The sequence below is a fragment of the Anabrus simplex genome, chromosome 3 (genome assembly GCF_040414725.1).
Source record: "Anabrus simplex isolate iqAnaSimp1 chromosome 3, ASM4041472v1, whole genome shotgun sequence".
In the NCBI taxonomy this organism is placed as follows: domain Eukaryota; kingdom Metazoa; phylum Arthropoda; class Insecta; order Orthoptera; family Tettigoniidae; genus Anabrus; species Anabrus simplex.
The window spans coordinates 77,621,658-77,644,317 of record NC_090267.1 but is presented as its reverse complement, the minus strand read 5'-3'; the positions used below and the strand labels follow the sequence as shown (position 1 = coordinate 77,644,317).

At 42.9% G+C, this 22,660-nt stretch overlaps 1 protein-coding gene and 1 pseudogene across 2 annotated transcripts in view; one reads left to right on the top strand and one right to left on the bottom strand.

Annotated features, from left to right (window-relative positions):
- The window catches only part of mam (mastermind), a 313,135-nt gene that overhangs the window by 138,044 nt on the left and 152,431 nt on the right, over positions 1–22,660 (bottom strand). The window lies entirely within an intron of this gene.
- Positions 657–774, top strand: LOC136867560 (5S ribosomal RNA; annotated as a pseudogene).

Here is a 22,660-nt window from a genome sequence, read left to right as displayed (position 1 = left end):
GCAGATAGGTCTTATGGCAACGATGGGATAGGAAAGGGCTAGGAGTGGGAAGGAAGCGGCCGTGGCCTTAATTAAACAGCATTTGCCTGATCTGAAAACGGTAAACTGCGGAAAACCATCGGCTGCCGACAGTGGTGTTCGAACCCACTATCTCCCGAATGCATGATCACAGCTGCGCGGCCCTAACCGCACGACCAAGTCACTCGGTTGTTTAAGATTGTCCTGTTTAGTATAAAGCTCCGGTCTAGAAAACCAAGAATAACGGCCGAGAGGATTCGTCGCAATGACCATACGTCACTTCATAATCTGCAGACCTTCGGGCTGAGCAGCGGTCGCTTGGTAGGCCAAGGCCCGTTAGGGCTGTAGTGCCATGAGGTTTGTTTTGTTTGTTTAGACTTAAGTACATGCAATCAGTATATGTCTCAGAATCAGCAACACCGAACAAGAGGCTGTGCGGTTTGGGTCATGTAGCTATTAGCTAGCATGCGGGAGATAGTAGGTTCGAGCCTCACTGTCGGCAGCCCTAAAGATGGTTTTCCGTGGTTTCCCATTTTCACGCCAGGCAAATGCAGGGGCTGTACCTTAATTAAGGCCACGGTCGCTTCCTTCCCACTCCTAGCCCTTTCGTATCCCATCGTCGCCGTAAAACCTATCTGGGCAACGGCCATACCATGTTGAATACACCGGTTCTCGTCGATCACTGCAGTTAAGCAACATTGGTCTTGGTCAATAGTTGGACGGTTGACCGCTTGGGAACATCACGTACCGTTGGCTCAATTCCCTTTTATTCGGCCCCGCGGTGTAGGGGGCAACGCGACCGCCTGTTACCAGGCGGCCCCGGGTTCGAATTGTAAAATATTAATATCCCTGGCCTGGGGACTGGGTGTTTGTGTCGTCCTTAACATTCCCTTCCTCACATTCAACACTTTACACTTCCGCAATTACAATTTCACGCAGGTTCATATCACATGCTGCAAGTAGTAGCAAAAGATCTACAAAGGTCGACGCCACTAACAAATATCATTAAAAAAATACCTCTCTGTGTCCGTGCGACGAAAAGCAGATTATAAACTAAACAAAACCGAGCTCGATAGCTGCAGTTGCGTAAGTGCGGCCAGTATCCAGTATTCGGGAGATAGTAGGTTCGAACCCCACTGTCGGCAGCCCTGAAAATGGTTTTCCGTGGTTTCCCATTTTCACACCAGACAAATGCTGGGGCTGTACCTTAATTAAGGCCACGGCCGCTTCCTTCCCACTCCCAGCCCTTCCCTGTCCCACCGTCGCCATAAGACCTATCTGTGTACCAGCACTACACTCATTGTCCCTCTGTGCAGCCATCTATCGCTTCGTTTCAAACTACGTAGTGTTTGCTGGCTGCCTACAAAGCGATTTGGGGCTTGCTCATACATACTGTCGATATACAGGGTCCATTTTGTAGCTCTGGGACTACCCTGCGTTGGCTTGAAGAAGGAGGGTAGGTCGACAACCTTCAGCTCTGTACGCACCCAAGAGACAGAATGCAATGCAAACAGCTCACACAGAATACACGATCATCACATATAGGGGGTAGCGTTATATGTTAAGTCACCTCTGAGGGGGGGGGGGGATAGGCTTCGTTAATCCGGACATCCGGATTGATAATAACAGTAGATTATGCAAGCATTTAAATCTAAATAAACACGTAACACCTTATAATTGATCCATTATAAAACTACTCCGTTAACATGAGACGTACTGTACGAAGTGTTTGCCGTGAGAACAAACACAAGGCGGAAATAAAATAGGTCGTATTCGTAGCAGCTGAACACCTGGCACCAGTAAGTGGCATGCGAAACGACCACAATATAAATTACTACTTGATGTGTGAAGGTTTTAAATGTGAAAATATACTGTAAGTCGCACCTGTAATTACTGTTCTAGATTCTATTTCCACACTTAATCTCCGGACTATCTAGTTTCGTTCATTTGAATCACTTCCGGTTCCAGCTAGTCCACGAAAAGAAGATAGTGGATTCGAAAAAAAAAAAAAAAAAAAGACAGGAAGTTAGCATCACTTCTTTCCTATAATGCCAAGCTGAGAGGTTTAGACGGTAGAAGCGCTGCCCTTCTGAACACAGCATGGTCTGATGTTTCTTCAAAATGCTCAAATACCCCGGCCTAAAGTCGGTAATTTATTTGTAGAACAAAATTCCGTCACGTCGGCGTTTCCGAAAACCGTTAAAACAGTTGATGGGACGTATAGTCTGGCTCCGTGGCTAAATAGTTAGCGTTTTGGCCTTTGGTCACAGGTGTTCCGGGTTCGATCCCCGGCAGGGTCGGAAATTTTAACCATCATTGGTTAATTTTGCTGGCAGGGGGCTGGGTGTATGTGTGGTCTTCATCATTATTTCATCCTCATTACGACGCGCAGGTCGCCTGCGGGAGTCAAATCGAAAGACGAGCCGAACATATACTCGGACACTCCCGGCACTAAAATCCATACGCCATTTTTTTCATGGGACGTACATTCTGTAACATAAATATATTTCCTGTAACGGCTATCATCAGTGTGTCAGTGGTATAACATCGGCCTTTTGATATGAAAATAGCGGGTTCAAACCCGATAGAGAGTCGGAATTTTTTAAAAGAGCGGAAAAAAGTTCATTCGACACTCCATGTCGTAGGATGTCGGCATGTAAAAGATTTCTGTTGACACATTTGGTAATTACTCGACAAAATTAATTGAAACTCAGCCACAGATATCCGTATTACTCTGTCATCTGGTGGAATAGAAGGGAACGTCGAAATTGACATGTAACAGCCAAGGCAGCGTCAAATTTAAAATGCCTGCACATTGTAGGGAGCGTGCGCGGTACTGGTAACAGAGCACTCTGGCGGAGTTCTCAGCATTACTGCGGGGAGAGCGCGTCCCGCTGAGGTGAAAACTTCCGGTACGCCACAGTTACGACAGAAAATATCCTTGCATCGTGTCATCAAGTTATTAACTAGTGATCTGGAAGTTGTAATAAAATACGATTTCGAGTACATCCACTACCAAAATAGTCGCAAGCCAACAGTACATAAAGTATAGAAACTAGTTGAGAGTGGCTATGTGGTGGAAATCTAGATTCTAAATTTCGCAAACTAACTTTGAACCGTTCTCTCTCTTTGAAAACATCCAGAGCCTGTTTCCAGTTTCAACCGGGTCAGCAATGGAGTGAACGACGCCCTCATCTAGCGGCGAGGGTAGGAACTGTGCCGGCTGCCCAAGCCTGCTGCACTCCTCTGGGGCAATGATTAACCCTACATGACCAACTAACGATGTATTGTAAATGGCCATACTTTTTAAAAAGACCGACTGACGATATACCGCTACTGACTGCACTAAAACGACCAACTGATCAATGGAATAAACTTAAACGTGTTTTGAAATATTCCTATTAATTTTTATGTTAATTTCCTGGGAAAATGAGACAAGTTTTCTCAACATTCTGGAAGAAAATCATATCAATATTTTAGTTACGATCTATCTGATGGATGGATAATGGAGGATTTTAAAATAGGTCTTGGTATTTTTTTATCACATTGTCTGTTAACGTTTGGTCCTTTTAGGCACACTCTTTTTAAATATACCCGGTCTTAAAAGGGTTAATGACAGGGAAAACGGGAGGCCCCGGAGAAAAACTTGTCCCGCCTCCACTCTGTCCAGCACACATCTCACATGGTATAACCGAGATCTGAACCACCGAACCCAGCGGTGAGAGGCCGCCACCCGGCCGCTGAGCAGCGGAGGCACCGTTCTCTCTCTTTATATTTCACAGTATCTTTCCACATGGCCGGCTGGGGAAAGTAGGTGTCACCTAAGCTCATTGTGAGATGGAATGCCGACGTACTCCGCAGTCATTCAAGAGTAGTTAAATGCTAAACACCGTTTCAACACTCTTTTAACAATCCCTTTCTCAAAGCAAAACTCCAGCACCGCGTTGATTCTTACGAGCTATAGCAGTGGAAGGAACGTTAAAAGTATAGAATTATTACTGGTGTAACAACATCTTCATGGCAGACATCGCATGTAAACTCAACTTTTACACATTCATATGCGAAACTCATATCGTCGTTACGCCTACAAACAGTGTTATTTTTAGGATAATATGCATTTCAGTTTAGAACTCAGACCAGAAAGGTTCTGACAACTAAGGTTCAGTATTGCATGAACAATATCAACGAATTTTCGTTCTGTGATACATGTGCTGCGGGTCAGTATCTCTTTGTACATTGCCACATAACGGAATATCGAGGCGCAACGACGATATGTTGATCTTCGCGTGCCATGCGATCTCGATACCGGCGTACTGATAAATTCTTCTAGAACCAGTTCCTCATTTAAGCTATAAAGTTCTTCGTCGGTCAGGTCCCCAACGTCCTTCTAGTCTAATCTTCCCTCGGACTCGTATTGGGTCCAAAGTCTTTTCGTTATTTAATTTAATATCATCCTTCACTTTACCGAAACAGATGCAAACATTAAACGACATTGGAACGCAAGTAATAATCAGTGCAAGAAACAACTAAATACGCGGTAAGAGAACAGAAATTGAGCATATACGGTGGAAATTTGCATTCATCAAAGATGTTATGCTGGGGATCAAAGGTTGTAGCCCCGGGCTGAGTGCCTCAGACGGTTCAGGCGCTGGCATTCTGACACCAACTTGGCAGGTTCGATCCTGGCTCAGTCCAGTGGTATTTGAAGATGCTCAAATACGTCAGCCTTGAACCGATAGATTTAGTGACACATAAAAGAACTCCTGCGGGACTAAATTCCGGCACCTCGCGCCTCCGAAAACCGTAAAATTAGGGACGTAAAGTAAATACAGTTATTATTATTATTATTATTATTATTATTATTATTATTATTATTATTATTATTATTATTATTATTATTATTATTATTATAAAGGTTGTAGACAATAATGTCAGCATCACGAACTATTTCAACACAAGGTGACGAACGCACAATTTGTTTACGGAGAAATATTACAGTTATAAACCAAACCCCATGACGTAACATCCCCGAAGGGCCATGGCCTACCAAGCGACCGGTGCTTAGCCCAAAGGCTCGCATTTATGAAAAGCATTTTCATTCGTAAAATCCGCCATGATCAGTACTGCCTCTGTTTTGCAGCAATAATAATAATAATAATAATAATAATAATAATAATAATAATAATAATAATAATAATTGTACCGGAGGTAAACCTCAACGCCGCACATACAAAATAAGCGCCTTAATGAACTCCTCTGTTGGTCAAAAGGTGAAAATGATACCACATGAAGTTCAAACTTTAATGAGAAGATGTCACTACTAAAATATTGAGGAATTGTATTATTGTGAAGTTTTCTAAACTGAATTTCTCCTTGTTTTGTTCGCTATATATCAAGAAGTTTTGACATTTTCCACAGATGTCACTACAAAAAAATGATCATGCACTCTAGTGTAAGGTGGAAGAACTTATAACTTAAAGAAGTTTAATATTCCTAGGTTTTCAATAACTGAATGTATGTTCATTTATTTTTGGGGTTGGCAACACATCCTTTTCCTTCCGGCAGTTTTGAATCTAGCCAATCAAACATTTCTGTAATTAATTGACAAGAAAACATGAAAGCCGCAGTTTATATACCATCGGAGAAGGTTCGAGAGGATTCTGGGCTCATCAGTACACACCCTCTCAATTTTATTGGTTAAGTTCAAAACTTACACTCAAAATCGAACAATTGAGAGGGTGTGTACTGATGAGCCCAGAATCCTCTCGAACCTTCTCCGATGGTATATAAACTGCGGCTTTCATGTTTCCTTGTCAATTGATCATCGTCTTTCTGTGTGTGTGTTAAGACAGGAGGCGGGGCCGCCTCTTTCTTCGTTCAATAGCAATCTATAAGGTAATGGCTTGAAGCCCAGAATCTGTAAAAATCACTAATCTTGGATCTTTCTATTATTGTTTCAAGATTGCTTATTGTACCTGTTATGTTGTTACCTGTTGATTTTTGAAATTCTAAAGAAATTTGACCTTTGCTAAAGTTTTAAATTAATTTTGATACTGTAGATAGACCCATTCACCCCGGCACCTTCTTTAACCTCTTTCTGCTCCACGGGTATCCCCGTAATAATAATAATAATAATAATAATAATAATAATAATAATAATAATAATAATAATAATAATAATAACACTCATCTTCTAGCGCTTTTTCCACACGGGTGTGAACTGTGGAGCACATGTGGATTTGTCCCTGTTTTACGGCCGGGTGCCCTTCCTGACACCAACCCTATGTGGAGCGATGTAATCACTACTGCCTGTTCCTGTGGTGATTGGTAGTGCGATGTAATATCTGAATATGAAGAGGAAAGTGTTGGCACAAACACAAACTACCAGTCCCCGAGAAAGAAGAATTAATAACACACGATTAAAATCCCCGATCCGGCCGGGAACCGAATCCGGGACCCTCTGAACCGAAGGCCTCAACGCTGACCATTCAGCCAAAGAGTCGGGAAATAATAATAATAATAATTAATGAGGCTATTTTTAACCTTGTGCTGGTGCAGCCCTTTTAAGGCAGACACTCCGACGAAGGTGGACGGCATCTGTCGTGTATGGAAAACTGTGTGTCATAGTGGTGGAGGATGATGATATGTAAGTGTCAGGGATGTTTGGGGCAGAACAAACACCTGGCCGGAGATCGAACCCGGAGCCCTCCGAATGGAGCCCCATTATGCTGCCCATTTAGCCCAAGGAGTCGGACGTAGTATTTGTAAGAAATACATAGAAATCAGTAAAAATTCGTAGCACTGGCATCTTTACATTATCTTAATCAGGTATCCTGATTGCCATATTGTGCCAGTACAGCATGTGTGTTACAGGTCCCATTCACAATTGGGAATGGCCTTGACACCACGTGAACTCCGCCAGACCTTATGACATACATGCAAATAGTTAACCTACCCAACACTGTGTTGGTTCCGCTCGCTTATCTCCCGTTAGAAAGCTCACCAGCTTTCGCCGCCTATCACAGCAGCATCAGGCTTATACGGTCACTCTATTCCCGTTGCTTCATTTATGTGAATGCTGTTGGGTTACAGGGTATTAACATGCAAAATAGAAAAATCCGTACCCAGAGCGAACTGGCTGCGTGATACGTACCGCGTAACTGTCAGCTGGTGGTTTCGAGCTCCACTGCCGACAGCCCCGAACATGGTTCTCCGTGGCTTCAAATTTCACATCAACCAAACGCAGGGACTATACCAAAAATATACGGCAATTAAGGCCACGACTATTTTCTTCCCATTCCTAGCCCCTTCCTGTCCCACCGACAACGAAAATTTACTCAGTGCGACGTTAAACTGCTAGGAAAATGAGAAAATTGCCAACCTTAAGTCACAACAGAAAAGAAAGACCATGAAAGAATGAGAATCGAACAACAGAAGAGCTGGTCAAGCAACATCTATCAGGCAATGTAAAGGAGAGGAGTCTGGCTCAAGCAACTGGAAGTAACACATACAGCGTGATTCAAAAATACTTTTGCACACTTTGGGGACAGGTTCCTTATACCAACAGAAGAAAACATATAAACATATGTCCCCAAATCCTTCGTTTTCGATTAATTAAAATTCAAAATGTAATTAATGAAATTACATACTAAAGTGAGGCAATAATCTGTTTTTGACATTGACACTGTCAGCTTGTTAGGAAGTGTTCAACACATAAGATCGAAATCCCATGTACGACTCCTTGGCTAAATGGTTAGCATGCTGGCCTTTGGTCACAGTGGTCCTGGGTTCAATTCCCGGCAGGGTCGGGAATTTTAACCATCATTGGTTAATTTCGCTGACACGGGGGCTGGGTGTGTGTGTCGTCTTCATCATCATTTCATCCTTATCACGACGCGCAGGTCACTTACGGGAGTCAAATCAAAAGACCTGCACCTGGCAAGCTGAACATGTCTTCGGACACTCCCGGCACTAAAAGCCATACGCCATTTCATTTCATCGAAATGTCCTCCTCTTGAGTCTAGACACGCATGCACTCGTCGAATCACGGACTGTCAAATACTTCCTGACGGTGTTGAATGGTTTCGCAGGCTTCCATCAGACGTCGGAGAAGAGTTTCTTCATCCAGTTTGTCTGCTGAATAAACCAATTGTTTAACGTGCCCCACAGATAAAAATCCAAAGGATTGAGGTCGGAAAAACGTGGAGGCCATGGAACTGGTCCTCCTCTACTTACTTGCCATGGTAGATACCAGTCAATGCATCTCGAGCAATGAGACTAAAATGTTCTGGAGCCCCACCATGCACATACCACATGATTCCTCTTATTTGCAGGGGCACACCTTATAGTAAGTCTGGAAGAGTGTTCTGAATAAAATCCCTGTAGACAGCACCTGTAAGACGTGCTGGGAGAAATGACATTGTTGGTTTGGACCTGGAAAGGCACTGAACGTAAACGTTAAGTTTAATAAATAAATAAACAAATTAATTAATTAATTAATAACGCGAAAGCGAAACGAAGGATTTGGTACATGTGTTTATATGACCTTTTCTTCTTGTTTTAGTGTAAGGAATCCGTCCTCAAAGTTTGTAAAAGTATTTTAGAATCACCCTGTATATGGCCCGGATTCTTATGTATAGTACTCGACACGTAAGGTCATACACTAAAAAGCAAATATATCTGCCTCATTATATTTATTAAGGGCTCATCACTGCTGCCAACTTGACTATAGATCGTTCCATGTTAAGAAAACAGTATTGCTCTTATGACAACCGGGTTTGCCATATCAAACGGCTGTGCTCAATGCCATCACGGGGAAACAGAAGCACATAAATTTGTGAAATTCAGTATTTAACTTCCAGACAAAAAGCGGAAGAAAAGCGATTCATTTTGTGAACCAAAGGGGTTGGGGGATTTACAGGGGCTATTTTTGGTTTTTACGGAATTAGATGTAAACTATGGCACATAAAATACTTCAGTATTGAAGTGTAGGGCAAATTGGGGGAGAAAATAGATAAATAATTTTTATGTGTTCGAGAGGTGAGGGATGTATTTAATTGCATTTAATAAATTTTTCCAGGCAATAAAGGCAAGAAAACAGACGCAACAAATAAATGCCGTAGGTGACTTCACTACAGAAATGAGCTGCTGGCGGTTCACAGAATGAGGGACTACACGAGGCTTGTACCAGAGCAACACAGAAGAGGAAAATGAAGGAAAGCAACGAAGCGACGGCTCTTCCCGCCTATTGTTGTGTATGTTGGGTATTCAGCCCGAAGGCTGGTTTGATCCTCTGCAGCTCCGCCAACAGCTGTCATAAATAGCGTAGGCGTCACTGTAGAGGGGCACTAGGGAAATCCCCCCCATTAATGTATTTTATGAAAAAGAAAAGTTATGGAATTATTTGAATAACTCGCGGGCAAAAATGCCCCATCCTTTTTATATGTCTTTCATAATACATTACAAAGTACAGTATAATATCCCTTAATCGCTAGGAACTATGGGTGTCTCAAAGGACGCGTGTTCACTCCTTGTAGGTCCATAAGAGCAATACTGTGTTCTTAACGTGGAAGGAGCTATAGTTACATATTGAAATCACGAGACATAACGCATCAACAAACTAACCTCAATGTATCAATAATGGAAGTTCCCTATCAATTCAGATATTCATAATTAAGTAGGTTTTCAAGCTCAATGACGAATTAAAGAAATATACACACTCTGTCTCTCACCTCCACTTAATGTAATGTTATATATTTCTGCCTTTATTTTGATATACTCATTACTATAACCGTATTCTTCGGCGTTTGCCTGACGTAAATAATTAAGCCCCCTTCTTGAAATTTGCTATTCCTTGTCGGGTACACGCGAGATTACCCTGTAACAATGCACAAAAGCAAATATATTACATATTCCGTAAGTCTATAAACCGTACCAAAGTCGCGACAAGACAAGGTTAGGTTAGGTTCGGTTGACAACGAAATTTCCTTCCATTCCAACCGAACTGGTCTTTACAGAGGAGATAGTGTTTTCCTTGTCGGAGGAGTTCTTGCAGATTTTTCTTCCTTCTTTCTTTCTTAATCTGTTTACCTTCCAGGGTTGGTCTTTCCTTCTTTCCTCGAACTCAACCTCTACTATCTCAAGGGCAGTGTCCTGGAGCGTGAGACCTCGGGTCAGGGGGATACAACTGGAAAGGAGGACCAGTACCTCGCCAAGGGCCTCACCTGCTATGCTGAACAGGGGCCTTGTGGGGGGATGGGAAGATCGGAAGGGACAAACAAGGAAGAGGGAAGGAAGCTGCCGTGGCTTTGAGTTAGATACAATCACAGCATTTGCCTGTATGGGAAGTGGGAAACCACGGAAAACTACTTCGAGGATGGCTGAGGTGGGAATCGAACCCCCTGTACTCAGCTGACCTCCCGAGGCTGAGTGGACCCCGTTCCAGCCCTTGTACCACTTTTCAAATTTCGTGGTAGAGCAGGGAATCGAACCCGCGCCTCCGGAGGTGGGAGCTAATCACACTAACCACTACACCACAGCGGCGGCCATTTTAGTGACGTAAGGTCATATTTTATTTTATTTTGAGAATTTTAGTTTAAACTGAGACGTTGTTTTTATCAAGTTACGGTACATGTTATCTGTGTCGGTTTTTAATACACAGAGTTTCAAAATAGTATTCAAAACAGTATTCAAATAGTGTTCAAAATAGCATTATTCATGTATTCTTCTTTCTCTTCCCGAAATAGGTAGGTAGCAGGTTTAGAAAACATGATTCCGAGATGCTGTACGAACGTACGCTGACAGATACCAAAAAGCATGCTGATATTTCATTTTTGGTCTTTTTAGTAAAACAGAGTGAGAACTGCGTCTCGAGGCTATGATACTGAATGAATGTATAAAGTGTTAATTTACCTACTGTAGCTCTGTCAGTTCCGCATCATTTAAAGTGTCTCCTGTATTATCACCAAATACAGTAGAGACAATACACGACACTTACGGATTTCGCCTAGCTAAAATGGGAGACAATTCGACGGTGGCGCTCCTAGTGACTTGACCTGAACAAATCGCGCTAAATTCAAATATCAATGGAAATGTATATACGGAAATGGATAAATAAATTACGTCTAGAAAGACAGTGGTATTGAGATATTAACTTCGAAGTTGCTAAAGCAATTCTGGATAAATGAATGAAGAATTATTTAAAAGGTTATTATTCAAAGACTGAAATTAGACATATAAACAAGGTGTGAAATGGACTGCTGTGAAATGGCTTGATCTTTCATTTATGCATTACTTTTTTAGCTTTAGCATACCTGCCTGAAATCTTACGATTGGATTTGTCTTTTTTCCTCATTTAAAAACAATGTATCATCACATTAAGACACTTGTCAATACAAACATCGGCACATTCCTTACACATATGATGCAATGAATTAACATTTAATAGCTGGACAATTTTCCTCTTAACATGAAGCCTACTAACAGAAAGAAAATCTATAAAATCCCGGCCTTAATCTGAGAAGAGGGATAAAAGAAAGAAAAGTTTGAATATGTTGTCGATAGTGATGCTTTGAGGAATATTTACGTACAATTAGAGTAAAAATGTAACATACCCTTGGCTGTATAGTCGAGGATTTTTAAAGTCGCTGGCCTGGAAATGATCTGAACAGATCTTATAATTCTTATACAAGCGTAACGTCCCTTCTTTCTTGTACACTTTATCCAAAGCGCTTCTGTGACATTTCAAAACCCACAGATCACACCTACAACAACACATCGGTATTGAAGGTTAACTGCTGCACTATACAATAAAATATGCGTATTATATTTTAAGCCCGTTAAAACATGGGTCGAGCAGGTCAGAAGATTATGAAGTACTATAAAAATCTCTGTCACTGGAAGAATATATATGCAAACACAATATTACTTACATGTTCTTGTCACGAGGGAACCTGAAGAACGAGCGCACATTTTTCTCTACTTCGTAATTACTGCAGCCAAACACAGCACATACCTTTCCCCTCATGTTGAGAGGAGATATCAAGGAATGACACACGCTACTATTTAATTATGTCAACTCACTAAAAACGCATAAATAACACCAAAAACTTCACACAAAAATACACGTGCTCTTATGACAGAATCAGTACCGTTCAGGTCTATCCGCTAGAGTGAGCTCCAATAGCTGTCCCTCGATATCTCGCTCAGTGTCGTGTATTGTCTCTACTGTATTTGTTATCACTTCTAACTTTTTGACACGTTCAATGTTAGTAATACTTGCTACCTTATCCCCAAAAATGCATGTCATATTTTACCTTTGTTTAGGTCATGAAAAAAATGAAAACCTACAACCTGTTTTCCAGTCATTGACCGGCTCAGGGATGGAATGTTGGAGCAGATATAGGCTATTAGTACGATGGGGTCGCCACTCCCAAAGTGATTTATTAATGACTGATAGATGCTATGAAATGAGAATTGAGAGTGTTGCTGGAATGAAAGATGACAGGGAAAACCGGAGTACCTGGACAAAAACCTGTCCTTTGTCCAGCACAAATCCCACATGGAGTGACCACGGTATCCAGCAGTGAGAGGCCACGGAGGCTTGTTTAGGTCATATTTAGCTAATTTTTAGGGCATGTTTCCTTGCATATTTTGTACTCCTTTAAGTCATAAACTTCCGAACCCTAGCAATGAACGTAAACCAGACAGGTGAATTTGCTGTTGCAGTTTGTAATCACAACAGTATTCGAGGCCTCACCATGACATGCATAAATCGTTCCTTGTTACACGTACGGTATCTTACAGTTTCATACTACTCTTCCATTGCGCATGCTTATCGATGTGTAGAGGTTGGAGCCGAGCTAACCAGACTGTGATCTGTCATCGCGCTCTTTCCTAGAAGCTCGGTGTCGGGACGGCACGGAACTTCTCCAGAGTGGGGCTACCGCAGGGGTCGTTGCCGGGGACGTAGAAACTGTGCATTACAAGCCCCAGTAAAGGACTCTGTGATCCTTCTGAGGCTCCACTAGCGATCTATAGCGCGCACCAACTATGCATTGAGCAGAAGCATGTGCACGAAGGAAGAAATAAGCTTGTAGTGTGTTCTTTCTTTCAATTTGCTTTACGTCGCACAGACACAGATAAGGCTTACAGCGACAATGGGACAGGAAAGGGCTAGGAGTGGAAAGGAAGCGGCCGTGGTCTTAATTTACAGCCGGACTGAGTGGCTCAGACGGTTGAGGCGCTGGCCTTCTGACCCCAACTTGGCAGGTTCGATCCTGGCTCAGCACGGTAGTATCTGAAGGTGCTCAAATACGTCAGCCTCGAGTGAGGTAAATTTACTGGCATGTAAAAGAACTCCTACGGGACGAAATTCTGCCACCTCAGCGTCTCCGAAAATCGCAAAAGGAGTTAGTGGGACGAAAAGCCAATATTATTAAGTTACACCCCTAGAATTTGCCTGGTGTAAAAATGCAAAACCACGGAAAAACATCTTTAGGTCTGCCGACAGTGGGGCTCAAACCCACTACTTCCCGAATGCAAGCTGACAGTTAAGCGACCATAACCGCACGGCCAACTTGTTCGGTAGTTTGTAGTTTTACGCGACTATTGATATCAAAATTATAGCTACGGGACTTCAAGTATTACGTAGGATCCGAACCACAGGAACATGACACCCACCGCGGCCGCTTTGGAGAGAAGCCAGAGTACGTATATCGGCTGTCCGACCCCGACCGGGTCATGGGTTTGTGTCGTCCTTAACGTTTCATTCCTCACATTCAACACTCTACACTTCCGCAATTCCACTTACACGCAGGTTCCTATCATATGCTGAAAATAGTAGCAAAAGGTCTACAGAGGTTGACGCCACGAACAAATATCATTAAAAAAAGTATATCGGCTACCATGCTCCGTCTGTAATTCCAGGCTTGACGCTGTCATCTATCCTAACCAACCTTGCTTGGTCAAGTCTTGTTCTTTTCCGACCCCAACGGTAGGAGGTTTTGCAAGGCTCAGGGAGCCTGTCATTTTCAAGTACTTCGTGGCCTTCTCTTTCTTTTACAGTTAAGGCGCTGGGTTTCTGAGCTCAAGTTGACAGGTTCGATCCTCACTCAATCCGGTGGTATTTGAAGGCGTTCAAATATGTCAACCAGTGTCGGTAGATTTACTACCTCGTAAAAGAGCTCTTGTAGGACAAAATTTCGGCATCTCGGCGTTTCCGGAAACCGTAAACCAATATTATTGTTATTATTATTATTATTATTATTATTATTATTATTATTATTAATTTATTCGTTTACGACCATTTGATACAACGTTAAGCAACAATCACACATCACTAGAAACCTTCTTTGCAGCCCAAAATCTTCACAATCTTTCTCTAGCAGCCTATCTTATTTCCTCTGTCCATTCCCTATTCATTTTCTGTTCGTCATGGAAGCCTCTGAAGCTGTCAAACACTGTTCTATAATTTGTTCGGTTTACGATGTCTTCCCGATTAAATCCAGACTTCTCAGGATCCTTTATTACATCCCTGAACCATCTGTCGGAAACTTTAGGTCTGCTGTTAAGTTTTAAAAATCTGTTTTGGCAGCCTCTTTTCGTCCATTCTAAACAATGTTCATAAAATTTGAGTCTTCTTTCCTTCATTGACTCAATCAATCACTTTCTTGGTATATTTCTCCCCTTCTTCGTAAGCTATACTGGCCACCCGATTTTTGCATCCAAATTCAAAATATTAAATATTAAAATCAGAGAAGAGCTAAATATAGAACCGTTAGTACAGAATATACAGAAATCAAGACTGAGATGGTTCGGATATGTAGAAAGAAGATGGTTTTCCTCTCGTACAGAGCATGTGTCGTACGAAAAGCAGGGGCCATCTTCTCTAGCCTGGTGTAGTTCGCTTCTCTCTCGCTAGTTTTCAGCTTTACGATTTCTCCGAGGTACTTGAAGCTGTCACCTCCTCCTATATTACCATGCTCTGTCTTCAAGTGATTATTATTTATTGACTGATTCTCCTTCCTCGAAAGGTCAGACGTCTTCCTGTTTCTCTTATGATTAGTGTCAACCCTGTTACATCTGAGTTTTTCTCCATACTTGTAAAAATCTGTTAACATTTCATTACGGCCTCCTGGAGGGACATAAACTTATTATATATATTTTTTTTTTTTTGCTAGGGGCTTTACGTCGCACCGACACAGATAGGTCTTATGGCGACGATGGGATAGGAAAGGCCTAGGAGTTGGAAGGAAACGGCCGTGGCCTTAATTAAGGTACAGCCCCAGCATTTGCCTGGTGTGAAAATGGGAAACCACGGAAAACCATCTTCAGGGCTGCCGATAGTGGGATTCGAACCTACTATCTCCCGGATGCAAGCTCACAGCCGCGCGCCTCTACGCGCACGGCCAACTCGCCCGGTAACTTATTATATTACCATAAGGTGTTATTGCCTACTGTCGTACTCTTACGATCGTATGTTATACAACCGCCTCTGTGGTGTAGTGGTTAGCGTGATTAGCTGCCACCTCCGGAGGCCCGGGTTCGATTCCCGGCTCTGCCACGAAATTTGAAAAGTGGTACGAGGGCTGGAACGGGGTCCACTCAGCCTCGGGAGGTCAACTGAGTAGAGGTGGGTTTTCCGTGGTTTCCCACTTCTCCTCCAGGCGAATGCCGGGATGGTTCCTAACTTAAGGCCACGGCCGCTTCCTTCCCTCTTCCTTGCCTATCCCTTCCAATCTTCCCATCCCTTCACAAGGCCCCTGTTCAGCATAGCAGGTGAGGCCGCCTGGGCGAGGTACTGGTCATACTCCCCAGTTGTATCCCCCGACCAAGAGTCTGAAGCTCCAGGACACTGCCCTTGAGGCGGTAGAGGTGGGATCCCTCGCTAAGTCCGAGGGAAAAACCGAACCTGGAGGGTAAACAGATGATGATGATGATGATGATGATGATGATGATGATGATGATGATGATGTTATACAAACGGTGAGATACAACCACTACAAAATCTACTAAATAATAGATGAAATGAGAAATAGGAATAGATGAGATCTGAATTGCTTCAACTGGTAAATGTTCAGCAGTGTTGCCAGCCGTGGCGAAATTGTGCTACGCATAGCGGAACTTGAACTCCCGGGAGACATGGTGGCGATAAAGAAAAAAAATCGACAGTTTTAGCCCCTTCAGCAAGCAACTCAATGTTGAAAACATACTGGGGATATGAGCTACGAATTTTATGTAAATAAAATATATTAAAGTATGCGAATATATTATTCATTTATTCCTAAGTAATTGCAATCCTTTAGTTAATCATCGTTATCCGGTCGAATAGATTAGCAGTTGCCTTTTTCTACCACTACCACCGCTAACTGGAGTCAACGCAGAGTTTCACTTAAGCCCTCATAACTACATTCGGTGTAGACATTTTTCAAAAAATAAAAAATAACGCCTGAGGAACCAAGGAACACAATACAGAAATAATTATACAGGGTGAAGCGAAATTCGCGCACTCGGGCGTCGCAGCGCGACTCCTCACATGCCAGCATTAAAAAAATCTCTCTCACAAAAGTTCGTCCTGCGAGTATATCCGGCAGAAAAAGAACGTTGAAGAGTGGCAATCTGGCAACACTGTAACCACATGTAGGGTAACTACCTCTGTCAGCACATATTAGTCGTGCTGTACAGTTGGTGCAGTGGATAGAGTTTTGGGTTAGCATGCAGAAGGTCGAGGGTTCGATCCTGGGTTGAGGCGCACTGTTTTATTTGCTAATTTCCATCGGACACTACATATTGTAATACAGTAAGACAACGTTTCTTAGGTCACATCCATCCTACATTTACAAAATTTAGTAAAGCTGAACACGTAACGCATCTAGTAGATGAAGAGGTGCGAACAAATTCACGCCCACGACGTGAAAAGGGCGTCTTTCAAAGCTGACCAATGAAAACGAATGTTCGTCCATTTCTAGGATCGTAGTATGTAAGTGCAAATGGTTTCTAGAGGACGCGCTGCAATCGCTGTAGACGATTAAGATGCCAGATACCAGACCACCTGGACTACATTTACGAAATAAAAAACATACGCCTCAAACCAGGATCGACCCCCCCCCCCCTCGAACTCCTGCATGTTAACCCAGAATTCTATCCACTGCACCAACTGTACATCACGACTAATATGTGCTGACAGAGGTAGTTACCCTACATGTGGTTACACCTGGGAGAGGTGCTGATCCTCCCCCTCAGTTGTATCCCCCGACACAAAGTCTCGTGTCCAGGACACTGCCCTTGAGGCGGTAGATGTGGAATCCCTAGCTCAGTCCGAAGGAAGAAAAACCAACCCTGGAGTGTAAACGGATTAAGAAAGAAAGTATATGCATAAAGTCAAAAATAATGCAAAACTATTGCGGTTCGAAACCGTTTTATTTGATCTTAAATATATTTAACCCTGTGCGGTCGCGGGTGTGAACTGTGACACACACACACACGCGCGCGCGCGCGCGCGCGCGTTGGATTTGGCCCTGTTTTACGGCCAGCTGACCTTCCTGACGCCAGCCCTGTATGGAAGAATGTAATTACTACTGCGTCTTTCTGTTGTGGTTGAACTAGTAGTGTAGTGTGTTGTCTGAATATGATGAGCCGGGCTGAGCGGCTCAAACGGCTGAGGCGCTGGCCTTCTGACCCCAACTTGGTAGGTTCGATCCTAGCTCAGTCCGGTGGTGATATTTGAAGGACCTAAAATACGTCAGTCCCCGTGTCGGTAGCTTTACTAGTACGTTAAAAAACTCCTGCGGGACTAAATTCCGGCACATCGGCGTCTCAAAAACCGAATATCATTATTATTAAAGTGTTGATACAAACACCCAGTCGACGAGCCAGAAGAATAAATCAGACGCGCTTACAATCCCCGACCAGGCCCGGAATCGAACGCGGTACGTTCTGAACCAAAGACTTCAATGCTGACCATTCAACCAATAAGTCGGACATTTTAAATCTATTTAATTACAGGATTATAATGAATTAATTAGCCTCATTGCTGTGCGGTTGGCGAGACATTAATGTCAACAATCCATTAAATGAGGCGAGAGTAAAATTAGTTCTACCAGAAGGTACCGACGGATATTTGCCTTCTTCGGGACTGTAGTACGTGACACGTGGTCGACTTAAACCCCATAGCTATAATTGGCATCACAAGGATTAACGAACCATACATTACGGTACATTCCTAACCATACTGCAGCCGAGGCCACAGAGTCAGGTGTAAAAGTATAGCACAAAGACAATTTACACATTCTATGACACGAAGAGGACTGCCTGGCGAAAGAATAGCCGCACATAAGAGGTCGTGATGTTGCGTTCTGCTGAAACTCGTATCCGTCAATATACCACGAGAGTTTGTTGAGAAACCACGCCCTATGATTGGATGTAATCAAACCTCGAACCTGGGACCTCGGCAGACTTTCTCTAATAACAATGTGATTGTTCTCTCAGCACAGCGTGACGCAATTACGAGAAGTGAACTTCAGCCTTCACAGAAACACTAAACAGGTGATGTTTATTATTATTATTATTATTATTATTATTATTATTATTATTTAATAATTTGCGAACTGATCCCTAGGATCATGATACAATTTCATTTTTCTATGTCTGAAGTTTCCTCTTCCCCCAGTACTAATTCATATGAGCCCTATGCTGTTTCTTCTGTCCATCCGTCCATGCTCCTACCGTCTTTCCAGTTCTTTCGACTTGAAATCCTTCCAAATTTTGAATCATGGTCCGAAATGTTTTCCTGTCTAACATCTGAAATTCCTGAATGGTGGACTTCTCTAGATCTTTACGAACTTCCTTAATCCATGCCGTCGCAGTCTTCTTGTTCTACAGGAAGTCGAATCACTTTTTTTGTTTTGTTTTTTAATGCTGTTTGTTCGGGGCGTCGATCCATATGGATCTTTTGCCCCTACTGGCACCATATTGTATGAACCTGAGTGTAACTGAAATGGCGGTAGTGTGGAATGTTGTGTGTGAGGAAAGGAAGATTAAGGACGTCACAAACACCCAGTCCCCAGGCCAGGGATATTAATCGTTACAATTAAAAAGCCCTGACCCGGCCGGGAATCGAACACGGGGCCACCGGGTGACAGGCGGACGCGTTCCCCCTACACGGCGGGGCCGGACAACTTTTTTTTTGTTAGTCTGGTTTTGTCCATTCTGTACAAATGTCCGAGAAAGCATAACCTCATCTTTTTCATGGTCTCTGAAATTTTCTCCACATTTTTGTAGACTCCGTTGTTGCTCCGAAGTTTTCAACCGGTTTCAGTCTGGATGGGGCCCAAGATTTTCCGTAGTATTCTTCTTTCTAGAATCTCCAGTTCTCCAACCTGTAATTCATCGAGAGGCATTCGCTGGTATGCAGGCATCATCATTATTACTACGCCCTTATGTCCTTCACGTTATGTAGCTGATTTGCCTGATTTCTTCTTTTGCCAGACTTTCTTCATTACTCTTCTTCTTCTTCTTAATCTGTTTTCCCTCCAGGGTCGGTTTTTCCCTCGGACTTAACGAGGGATCCCACCTCTACCGCCTCAAGGGCAGGGTCCTGGAGCTTCAGACTCTGGGTCGGGGGATACAACTGGGGAGGATGACCAGTACCTCGCCCAGGCGGCCTCACCTGCTATGCTGAACAGGGGCCTTGTGGAGGGATGGGAAGATTGGATGGGACAGGCAAGGAAGGGGGAAGGAAGCGGCCGTGGCCTTAAGTTAGGTACCATCCCGGCATTTGCCTGGTGGAGAAGTGGGAAACCACGGAAAACCACTTCCAGAATGGCTGAGGTGGGAATCGAACCCACCTCTACTCAGTTGACCTCCCGAGGCTGAGAGGACCCCGTTCCAGCCCTCGTACCACTTTTCAAATTTCGTGGCAGAGCCGGGAATCGAACCCGGACCTCCGCGGGTGGCAGCTAATCACGCTAACCACTACACCACAGAGGCGGACTCTTCATTACTCACTGAATGTTTTTGGGTGTATTTCAGTTGAAGTTTCGTTGGCTGTAATTTCCGGTTTATCTGCAAATTGGAGATTGTCGACTAATGTTCTGAAAGTAGATCTGTCCTACACAGTTTCGCCTGTGATGTCGACTTCCCAGAGGTCTCTTCCAACTTCAGTTAGCCAAATTCTTCTTGACTTTCAGTGATAGGACAAGGTTGAGAATTATTTTGGTCAGTCTATCATTGATCATTTTGAGAATGTGATCCTATAATTTCAGTCGCCTTTTCCTGAAAACGTCTGTTTTTTAGAGTGCCGATATAGCTTATTATTATTATTATTATTATTATTATTATTATTATTATTATTATTATTATTATTATTATTATTATTATTATTATTATTATTATTATTATTATTATTAAAGCATGTCGCAGCGTTTTGTATTCTGTATTTTTCAAGTATGCCTGTTTGCACGTCCAGCTCCATGGCTAAATGGTTAGCGTGCTGGCCTTTGGTCACAGGGGTCCCGGGTTCGATTCCCGGCAGGGTCGTGAATTTTAACCATCACTGGTTAACTTCTCTGACACGGGAGCTCGGTGTATGTCTCGTCTTCATCATCATTTCATCCTCATCATGACGCGCAGGTCGCCTAAAGGCGCCAAATCGAAAGACCTGCAACTGGCGAGCCGAACATGTCCTCGGACACTTCCGGCACTAAAAGCCATACGCCATTTCATTTTCAATGCCTGTTTGTACCAGCAATAATTCCCACAACTTGCCCTCTGTTCTAACTTGTGAAATAAGATACCCTGAGTCGATTCATCTTTCACTCCCGTACAGCAAAGTATGTGTGAAAATACACCGATGTAAAGATAGTTTCGTCCGGGAGCTGAAGTCTTTCTTACAGAATATTGCTGATCACAACTGCTTCGTGAAATTTCAGACTGTCACTTACTGATACACAATGTCCCAAAATTCGTCAGCTGGACATGAATCGTGCATGAAAATAAAGATGACGCCGTAGGAGACAAAGTATTGGCGCAGTAAGGAAGCATAGGGTTGGCTAAACTATTTTAGAGGGTCTCACCTTCAACAATCAGTGACCATCAACACTTCACTCACTCAACGCAAACCCTTTCAAATATTTTCAAGGTGCAGCAAACTCAGTTTTCATTCGCTGTTTTTTCGCGGATGATGTTATACCCCACATTGTCACTCAGCAGAGTCACTTTCAAATTGCATCTACATCTATAGTCTGAGTCAAATGGCAAGCGCTTTGGCTTCGAAATTTTACTAAGAACTGTCCAACTAAGCATCTGCTACTGTATGCTGTCGCCTTATCCCACCCACTCAAAACCTTCCATTTTGCTCCACGGAAAATTTGTTAAGACAGAAGCCATTATTTTTCCGTGTCGACTCAGTTAATATAAGTTCTTCAGTCTGTACAAACATGAAATACAACACTTAGAACACTATAATATACCTCTAAAAAGCACACTTATAATAAACTACCTGATGCACCCGTGCTTCGCTGCGGGATTCTCAGAAAGACTGTGGTTTTCCTAACCGAAGTCAACATAGGTCATTACAAAAACGTCAACAGGAATGTAGCGATTAAAAGCAGTGTTATCATAGAAAATATACTCGATCAAATGAAAAACTGCACATTTTTTCACTTTTAACGAACAGTACCACGGTGCCGATCTAACAATCCAAAGTTCCAGAGCTGGAATGACCAGGCCGCAGACAGCCGTGAATACTCCTCTGCCTTCATTCTGTTAAATATGCACACTGCTCATTCCAATCAGTGCCTCAGAGTAGGGATTGAATAGCTCGAATGCTATGATGAACCAGTGTGTTACATACCAGTAGTATCAGAAAATGTATGAACCAGAGGAATGGCATGCTAAAGAAGAAAGTTATCTAACTCCCCAGCTACTTCCCGCCAATATTCAGGCAGGCTGTTACACTCTGTACGACTGGGCGAGCTGGCCGTGTGGTTAGGGGCGCGCAGCTGTGTGCTTGCATCCGGGAGATAGTGGATTCGAACCCCACTGTCGGCAGCCCTGAAGATGGTATTCCGTGGTTTCCAAATTTCACGCCAGGAAAATGCTGGGACTGTGCCTTAAATAAGGCCAAGGCCGCTTCCTTCACACTCCTAGTCCTTTCCTGTCTCATCGTCACCATAAGACCTATCTGTTTCGGTGCGACGTAAAACAAATTTTTAAAAAAATACTCGGTACGCAGCAGTAATCCTATCTATCGGAGATGAGTGGCAACAGCAGTCACAAAGCACATCACAACAAACAATGGTCATTGTAATGTTCTATTGTTGATCAATTTTATGACATTTCTATATTGTAGTCCTTCACATTTAGTTTTCTTTCGACTATGCGATATTAGGGCGTCTTATAAAATCATTTATAGCGTAGACTGTAGTTCCTTATTCCCCAACTATACATACCGATTTTCTCGTGACTCAGCGCTGATATGGATTTATTAACAAAAATCCAAATTCATGAATATCTCTGTATCTCTGTGATCATAGCCGGTACGGTAACAATGTATAAGACATAAATGATAGGAAATTTATACTATATAACTTTAGTTATGTAGTATTTATCGATACGACCACTAATAACACAGATATTTGAGAAT